The following is a 9,758-nucleotide window of genomic DNA, read 5'->3' on the forward strand; positions in this document are numbered from 1 at the left end:
TTTGACTAGGCTACTCCAAAGTCTTCATATAGTTTTTCTTAAGTCATTCAGAGGTGGACTTGCTGGTGTGTTCTGGATCATTGTCCTGCTTCAGAACCCAAGTGTGCTTCAGCTTGAGGTCACAAACAGTTGGCCGAACATTCTCCTTTAGGACATTAGACAGCAGAATTCATGGTTCATTTACCACAGCAAGTCTTTCAGTCCTGAGGCAGCAAAATAGCCCAGACCATCACATTACCATATTTTACTGATAGTATGATGTTCCTTTTTAGAAATGCTCTGTTACTTTTAAGTGAGTTGTAATGGGACACACACTTTCCAAAAAAGTTCAGCTTTTGTCTCGTCAGGCCACAGAGTATTTTCCCAACAGTCTTGGTGACCATCAAGAGTTTTCTGGCGAAAGTTTTTCAGCAGTGGTTTTTGTCTTGGAAAAAAACGCAGGCCATTTCCCCCAGTCTCTTTCTTATGGTAGAGTCATGAACACTGACCTTAGACGAGGCAAATGAGACCTGCGGTTCTCTGGATGTTGCTCTGCGGTCTTTTGTGACCTCTTGACGTTATCGCTGCGCTCTTGGGGTAATTTTGGTCAGCCACCAAGGTTCACCACTGTTCCATGTCTTCTCTTGTGATGGCCACATGACACCAATGCTCCGAATCAAGCTTCTAACTTGAAGTTGCATTTTCCTCGAACCGCCGCCTCAAAGCTTGCTCCAGTGCAGAAAATCACACGCGATGTTTTGACCACTTGGCTCACATAAGTGGTCAAAATCATCAATGCTGCTACGTAACACGAGACGCTTTGTAACACCCCAGTGCCATGTGAACGTGTGTTTTCGAAAGCTGGAGAAGTTGTCAGCAAGAAAATAAAGAAAAGCAGTGGAAAAAACATTTTTTGTCATTAAAAATCTAAAAATCCCATGAACATAATCACTGTTTGTATAGAAGCAACTGATCTGTCAATTCATCCAAAATTGTATTGATATCATTCACACAAACCTTCGTTACACTCAGCACACGATTACACTGTTTGCTGTTCCCTGTTTTGTCACTAGATGTCACTGAAACAAAGCTTTTAATGAATTCATCTGTTTTCTATACAACTCATGAAGTGGTTCAATACTGGTTCATTGCTTGATTTGCACATCACTAGTGGCCGTTTGTGGATAATGGCTCTCACTATCATTTGCTGGAGTCCCACAGCTTTAGAAAGGGCTTTATCATCTCGTCCAGACTCTGAGATCTCAATTGCCGTGTTTCTCATTTGTTCCTAAATTACCTTGGGTCATGATATCCGGCTTTTCAGGATCTTTTGGTCTACTCCACTTTGTCCTTCGTAAGCGATTTCCTGATTAATAACAGGCGTGGCAGTAATCAGACCTGGGTGTGGCTACAGAAATTTAGTGTTTACTTGTGTTATCGTTGTCTAATATAGAAATTAAATAGCAAATATGATTAATATTTAAATGATCAAACATAGAAGATCAGAAAATGAATCTTCAAACTTTGTAGCTTTGGTTTAGATTTCTGTACAGAAAAAAGGAAGCAACCACTGTTGTGGAAGCTAATGGGTTCCTTATAACAAATACCACTGTATATGACAACAAACAAAGCATATTAGGTCTATTTTAAAAAGCACTAATGAGAAGAATACCATACAATAGAAAACAAGAAGGCATGGCGAGCTGATCCAGCTGGACAATAAAGAAAGATTGTAGATATAACTCCTCAGTCCTCACATCCCCAGAGATGCTGCTGTTACCTGTTCTGATCGATGGCTGGCCACTGGCCCAAAAAACATGTGCATTTTATTTTACTTAAAGCCAATGACTTGTTTTTTAGTCTATTCTTTTAACAGTCACGTCTATAATAAAAGTCTATCAGAAAAATGGCTTTGAAAAATCAAATATTCATGTCCCCACCTGACAACATCTTTAAACGAGCAGAAAGAGAAACATAAAGAGTCAGCCTGCAGCTTAGCTGACTGTGCGGAGACACAAAGGTTAAATTCAAAGTTGCAGCACTAGCTGCCTATGGAGCACACATGCCTCCGAGCTTCCTGTCATCCTGCTCTCCTCAGCTGACAGCAAACCTCATCGTCCCCTTCGGGCCAGAGGACACGGAGAGAAGGCTGCAGTATGGGACGTTATCAAAACCGGCAGGTACACTGAGTGTGAGAGGACCAGGCTGTGTCCCAGCCTGCCGGCTGAAGGTGAGGATCCGAGCTAGGTGTGTCTGTGTTGTGGTACTGCCTCGTATTTAACCTTCAGGAGACGTTCTCACGCTGGGTGTGGGGGACCGCTGTCCTCTCAGGTATCGGAATGTGAGCACAGTGACGAGGATGCTGGTGGGCTTTTGCTGCTGTTGACCAGGTGAGCTGAATAATGGAGTGAATCAGCGCTACGGTAGATGATGGCATAGACCACAGACCCGAAACACGCCGTACTGTAGCCTTTCGAGGCTAAGAAAAATTACGCGCCAAACTCTATTACGAATCGCCAGGATTTAAAGTTTTGTGCCGTTTCAGATGGCACATTTATCGAATAAAATAGAGTGCTCGGCATCATAGGAATATATGGGCAGCACTTGTGAAATCGGCTGACTTTGATTCACTAATTCGTCCAATCTTAGTGTTACATTTACTTTAGAAATCTTCACAAAACAGGGACGATTCTCAGGCTGCCAGTACATTTCGGAAACGGGAATATGGATCCCGTGTGACCCGATTGAGAAGGCAGTTGTCTTTGATTCAATGAAATATTTGCAGGGTTTAAAAAAACTTATAAAAGTTTAACATTTCCAATTATGTTTGGTGATTCTCTTGGATCGCACTACAATCAGAGAGCGATGTCGTAATCTATCATCGGTGCTAAAAACAAGTCGGTGTGTTTGATGCTAAGAGGTAAGCTCCAGCGGGTCTTTAATGACCTTAAGATACGATTAATGATTTTCTGGCCCAGAATAATAATAAAAATCCCTCCTCCCTGGAGTGGTTTCCCTCTCCTCGCGGCTTTGCAGTGGGAGAGTTCGCAGCCCCCCCACAGGAAGCTGGTCAAATATTTATCAGATTGCACTCATGCTGATACGATTCAAGCTGTATATACAGAACTATATGAATGATTTCAGCCACTTAAAGAAATGGCTGCCATGTGCTGTTCATAACTGGGTGTGAAATGAAAATATAAAAACAACAGAAGGTCCAAAGAAATATTATGAATAAAAAAATCAGTTCAAACATCCCCAGTGACATAAACAAACACTCTCCAGGTTAGTTTTTTTGTCTCATTCACTCCAGCAAGAAGCTGATTTGTCACTTCAGAGGACGTGTTTCCACTGCTCTAGAGTCAGTGGCAGCGTGCTTTACACCACTGCATCCACACTTTGCATTGTGTTTGGTGATGTAAGGCTTGGGTGCAGCGGCTCTATGCAGTCTTAGTCCCTGACAGGGACCCAGTCTGCAGTCTGCATGCCTGGGTGCTTGATTTTATACACCTGTGGCAATGGAAGGAATGAGCATTTGGATGAGTGAGTGAATACTTTTGGCAATATAGTGTACCAAGATGGCAGCTGACCATAAAATACTAACCAAATGCTGTGTCCAACCTTTACGTACAGTCTGGTTAAGATGAACATAAACACTTGAAATTGTGCTACTAGTTTACAGTGTTGTTACAGATTATTATGATGGCAGTATGATGATACTAAATGCATGCTCCCAGCCAAAACTAATGGGCTTTGTTGTCTAACTATATACAGCTAAGTATTGCCTAATTAGTCCTAGCTAACTAACTAACTAGGAAATGCCTAGAGATGAGTGTGTTCATATTGTCGTTTTGGTTTAGAAAAACCAAACCAAACCGATGTGATGAAGGGGGGCAGGTATGACTGTGAAACAGGTTGCTCATTGGCTATTGCAGTTTCTGTTGAGATTGCAGATTGGGGGCAACAGCATGGACCCACTGCCTAACCTGCCGAGTACTCGTTGCTCATCGTAATATGTGGAATAGTGTTTTGTTTGTCATGGTCTTAATGCTGCAACCACATTAAGTACTGCTGACCATCTTCGCTACTTTGTGGCGACAGTTTAACATCAGCTGCTATTTCATGCCACAAGGCAAAGTTATTATATTTTCATAAGCTCAAGAGGAAAATATGTGGACTTCAGGGCCCTCCCAACGTATTGTATCTGAATCCACTACAAAACCTTTGACGTAAGTTAAAAAAGAGCCTCGCCAGCATGAGTACAGCTGCTGACAAATCTGAAGAAATGGTGTGATGCATTCCTCCCACCACGGAGGCGAATTATGCACGGGCTCATGCAACACAGTGTTCCATCATCCCTTTATACTCGAAAGTGTGAAAATATTGGAAACAAAGACTGTATATAAAAGACTGAGATAACATCTATGGCTGAAAAGTGCAGCTAGTGCTGCAGTGCCTTAAAGCCTGGTCCAGTTAGAAAGAAGTTCATTTCAATATGTACGGTGGGACCAGAGTTATCTCAGGTAATAACACTGTTAAATGCAGACAATAATCATGGAGAAGCAAGAATGATGTAAACGTGTTGCCATCTGACCAGTTGTATTATCACTAGCAGTACTTTCATGTTAACCAGTTTAAACACGTTGGGAGTTTTACTGTGTAAAATGAGTCCTCAGTTTTCATATCCATGGACATTTTAAAAGCTAATTATAGAAACAGAATAAAGTTAATATTAAACTACCAACAGAGTGGTCTAGAACGTTCTCCTCCCTCTCTGATGTAGCACATGCAAATTGTTATAGATCTTGATGTCACCGTTCTTTGACGTAAGGCAGCGTTGCAAGCATATCGTGAAACAAACAGGGAAGAGATACTATTGAGGTCATGAGGATGCTGAGTCATCTCTCTGCTTCTCTGAGCTCTTTGGTTCTTTAAGATGGGAGAGCGAGAGAGAGAGGAGACTGTTAGTGTGATAATGTGTCATTCTGAGAGTTTCACCTGATGGGTTTTTGTACAATAACGTAACATTATTGTGCAATTTCCATTCCACTTATCCATTAAAATGATCCTAGTTACAGGGCCTTACAACTGTGTTCTTTTGACTGAAGTTTTGATCCCTTGTAACGTCTACGTACAGGAGGCGGGTATACAAGGTTTTCAAACAAATTTAAGCTCTGTTTAAATCTACGGGGGAACAAACGTTACATCCACTGCAAGTGCCTGACATGACTGACCTTGAGCATCATTCTTATGAGATCACAGCAAAACTGCTTTTGTGATCCTGGATGGATTTGTGTCTGGTTTTGTCCGTGTGAATCCTGACAGGATCTGTTTTCGATCGTTTATTTGAGGAAAATTGAATAGTGCTCTTTCTGTATATTTAAAGGGTCATATCACCATGTGGTATAGACGGCTGATCAAAACTATTACAGCATTTGTAATGTGTTTTATTGGGTTTTTAAAAATGTCCTTTGAGTGCTCGTTCTTGCTAAAGCCAAAAGAGAGATTGGCTTTATGATGTGTGCCCAAGTCTTCTACTTAAGAAGTTATGAGAGATTAAAAATGATGAAAGTATGTAGCTAGCTATGTACAAGGTTTCATACAAGAAAAAGGCACATCATTTTCATGGCTGCATCAGATATGTTTAAGTTATCATTAAAAAAATCAGCTGATTCAGTGGGAGTCGGGTAGGAGGCGCTCGCTGAATGACATCTGCTTTTGTATATGACAGAAAGTGTTTTTACTGTGAAGTTAGATGAAATGCTGGGTGTTGCATTTACAAGTTGGATCTTCGAGTCCTTTGCGATGTCAATTATACTCCAAAATGAGCATAATGTGAAATCCTAAATTTACAAGCTAATTTCCTCTGTGCTCAGATGCTCCACTCTGATTATGAAAAATTCCTCACAAAACATTTCATAGAGAAAAAGTCGTCGAAACTTCAGAAAAAACAACCGAATAAGCATCTGTCATCCACGAAGGCCATGTGACGAGTGAGTCAGCACTGAAGCCGTGGCAATCAAGGCTGCAACAATATAACTGGGAGCAGGTGAAGGTCTAGCTGTCTGCAGAAAACCAAGTGAGGCTAAATATGTCTCCCCCCAAGATTTCAGAGTGAGTGCACAAGTATTTCCAATCCGTTTCTAGTTTTGTGTGTAAATGCTTCATCGTAGACTGCTATAAAAATGCATCTCTAGTGCATGTGATGCATGAGAACAACAGCCAAATGAATGAACAGTTCAGTTAGAAAAGCAAACAAACTATGAGACATTACTCCTCTTGGGGTTCCCTTTAGCCCCTGGAGTATTCGCTCTGAAAAACAGACGTTAAACAGAATTCCATAAAAAGGAAAGGAAGAGAGGCTGGGACTGGGAAGTAGGAGGAAGAGGGAAGAAAATCTCTGAGAATACAGCCTGTAGACAGAGAAGTGCAACACTGAGGAGTAAGTCTTTCAGTTAAATACAGTATTAAATCAAATGTTAAATACAGCAAAGGCAAATCATCCCTGATGACAGTTCTGGTAGTATGCACTCGAAACGCTCACGCCAAGAATGTAACTTATAAAAATAAAAAGGTCAAAAGGTTACAAAATGAATACGGTGTTGTTTGTTTTGCATTTTTTGTTTATTAAATTCTTTATCTTTCAATTATCTGGGAATTAGAAAGAGCAAAGCTGCTTATCAGCTCGCTAAGTTAGCATGCGGTTTCCCCTCTGACCTTTTATAATTATGAATAAGTGTACTGATAGCACAGGAAGGGAAAATTATACATGCTAAAATATGGAGAAGTTCATAACACAGTCTGAATGCAACATGGCTGCTGCAGACAAGACATTAGTGTGTGCAAGAAGAACAGTACTGCACAAAAGTCTAGTATTAAAAGCACTGCATGAGTATTCAAGGAAGGAAAGTCAGAGAAAAGTACTTAACAGATTTTGTCCAACTCTATCAGTAGGACAACATCCTGCAGGACTATAATTAAATATTTAAGACAGTTTTAGTTAATATTCTTTCTGCTGCAGTCCTGGTGGCATTTAACAGTCAGAGCGCAGGTAATGAATTAAAAAGCAGAATCCAAAGGGAGGCCCAGTCTCTGCAACAAGTACAAATAAGTGTCCTTTTTTAAAATCATGATGCTTATCAATAAAAAAAGCAGATGGAAATGTCTCCTATTGAGCATTTTTAATAATAATCTAATGACTGTGCTGTGTAAGCTTCTGCCTCTGAAGTGTGTCTGCAGTTATAACTCTTTCTAACTTCCACATGAGGGAGTTCCTAACCACACTCAGCTCATTAAAGAACCAACAACATCTCATTTTTTTAGTTTGATCAGTGGAAATAAACACAACCCACACTCCTCAGTTTGTGGCCTTCCACGCACAGCTTCTAATGACTGCAAAGACTTTACTGGGAAGATCGACAGGATCAGGTCATTGTTCAGGTCGGTGCCCTTTCAACCCAGGTCTCTCATTCAGTTCTGTTGTCTGAGTCTGATTTTCATGACGGATTTTGGCTCATTAGCTCCTTCAGCTAGTTGAGGTAAACAGTATGTTTGGTAAACTCCAATCTGGTTGCAGACAAAGCCACACCACGGAAACAGCTTCAGTAAAAACGACCTATTTGCTTGGATGAAGATGAACATTTATTTTAGTCCTGCTTGACTTATCTGCAGAGAGAGGGGGAGATGGATATAACCCTCAGGCTATTCACTTAACACTCTTACCTTTGCTATGTAGACGACACACAGCTTTACTTTTCTCAGCAGCTTCTCATACCTCAGCGAACACCTCCCTCTGCTCCATCTCAGTGTCAGTAAAGCTGATGTTCTCGTGTTCGACGCTTTCTCTAACGAGGTCAGTCAGTACATTGCCCCCCTTTCCAGCGACATCAAAACATTTGCTAAGAACCTTGTTATCATGTTTCACCAATACTGAATTTTGAATCTGAGATTTCTAAGCTCACCCAGTCTGGCTTTCTCCACCTCAGAAACATTGCAAAGCAAATCTTTCCTGTCATTCAGGCATCTGGAACCTTTAGTAAACACCTTCACTTTCCTTTGCCATGATTATCATAGCTGGCTTTTCACATCTGAGTCCTGCATAGAATCAGCTTTATAATCCCCCTCTTTTACCATATGAAGCTCTTCATAAACAGGACCCTGCTTATATATCAGAACTCCTGAAACCTTATCACTGCAGTGACGTCTCTGATCAGGTCTTCTAATTGTTACTGGCGATCCCACCCAATGTTAAAGTGAATGTGTAACCCTGTCTGTTCACATGTCTCTGTGTTGGAACATGTGGCTTTTATCTAAACTGTCAAGCACTTTGTATATCTGTGTTTTTGAACTGAGCTACACAAATAAAGTTATATATTAATATTATTTTGTTTATTATATTAATATATCACAAGGTTCCAGGAGATTTCCACAAAAGTAGCTGGTAGAAATATCCTTCAAAGAGCTGCTTTTTACTTTGAGTACATTCAGAGACAGTACTTTCTCACTTTTACTTGAGTAAAAAAGTTGAATCAGTACTTTTAAATTTTTTTTTACCATAGTATTTTTTAACACAGGTATCTGTACTTCTACTCAAGTAAAGATGTGTATTTTTGCCTCCTCTGTGAGCTTTACATTTTGAATAATTGCCACATAACTATTCAATTCACAAAGATTTTCTATTTTGAATATGATCCTAATGATATTTGTTATCACTGCTTAAAAACACTTTCAAAGGGAACAAGTACAGTATGTGTGTGTGTGTGTGTGCATGTGTGTGTGCGCCTGCGTGCATGCAAGGGCGTTACTGGATGCTGATAAGCCAGCTGGAGGGCCAAACTGATAAGCAGTCATATGTTACACCATACAGTACATGTATGTTATTCATAATCACGTTATGTAAAATGTACATATACACAGTAATACTACAAATACATGACTCTAACCTTTCTCTATGATACAGTTTGTAGTATCACTACATGAAAGCACAAGTTGTACTACAGGCATAAAGCTTTACTTGTAAAAGATTTTGTAACATTTCTTTTTGTGAATAAAAAGGACGTGGTTGCCCTGCGCCCCCATCTCTTCTCTGGAGATAGACAGAAAAGGTGGGGCTAAAGGGAAGCCAGACTGGAGGGGCACACGCTGTATGATAGTTTCTTATCCACCACACTCATTGGAAACAATGTTTATCGGCTAAATCTGAACAGCGTTTTTGCTTTGTTGTTATTGGTTTCTTTTAGTAGCTTGTTTTTTAGTAACATCGCAGACTTTCACAGGTTCCGATGTGTCCACGCAGGCAGTGAACCTGGTAAGAAATATTTGTTACAGGAATATTTGTTGCTTAACAGACAAAAAGCTGAGTTCTGAACCTATAATGTGCGTTTGTAGGTGAAACTGTTGCCTGGGCAGAGCCTAAGAGACTTTACAATAACCAAAGCAAAGTAAATGAAGAATAAGACGAGTATGGTAAACAATGAGAAGGAAAAAGATTGAGTGGTTGAGACGTTTGCAGGTGACACCTTTTTCCAGATCTGTGTTTGTCTAAGATCTACTACACATAAGCTTTTTTTTAACCATAAGAAAATGTCAATGATTTGGAATTTTTTCAGGAACTACATGAACACGTGTGGTTGGGATTTGTTGTGTCATCAGCCTGCTTGCTTTCCCTCATGATTCCTGTTCTTACTCCTATTTCCAGGAGATTTTGGATTCCCTTTGTGGGCTTAGTTGGATTTTGTGTTTGTGGGGTTAATGCAATCCAAAATACATCTTTGGATCTT

The 9,758-nt window shown here is 40.3% G+C and overlaps 1 protein-coding gene across 3 annotated transcripts in view; it reads left to right on the forward strand.

The window, feature by feature from the left end:
• The first annotated feature begins 2,011 nt into the window (after window positions 1-2,011).
• Window positions 2,012-9,758, forward strand: part of LOC102196320 (uncharacterized) — a 16,906-nt gene continuing 9,159 nt past the window's right edge. The window contains exons 1-2 of one of the 3 annotated variants that reach the window (XM_005749124.1): window positions 2,012-2,209; window positions 2,311-2,369. The gene's annotated coding sequence lies outside the window, so the exon portion shown is untranslated. Of the gene's footprint in view, window positions 2,210-2,310; window positions 2,370-9,105; window positions 9,287-9,758 lie in introns of those variants that run through there. The other 2 variants (XM_005749123.1, XM_005749122.1) reach the window with 2 other exon arrangements.

This window comes from Pundamilia nyererei, unplaced genomic scaffold, assembly GCF_000239375.1.
Source record: "Pundamilia nyererei isolate P.nyererei 1_Seehausen unplaced genomic scaffold, PunNye1.0 scaffold00237, whole genome shotgun sequence".
NCBI classification, from domain to species: domain Eukaryota; kingdom Metazoa; phylum Chordata; class Actinopteri; order Cichliformes; family Cichlidae; genus Pundamilia; species Pundamilia nyererei.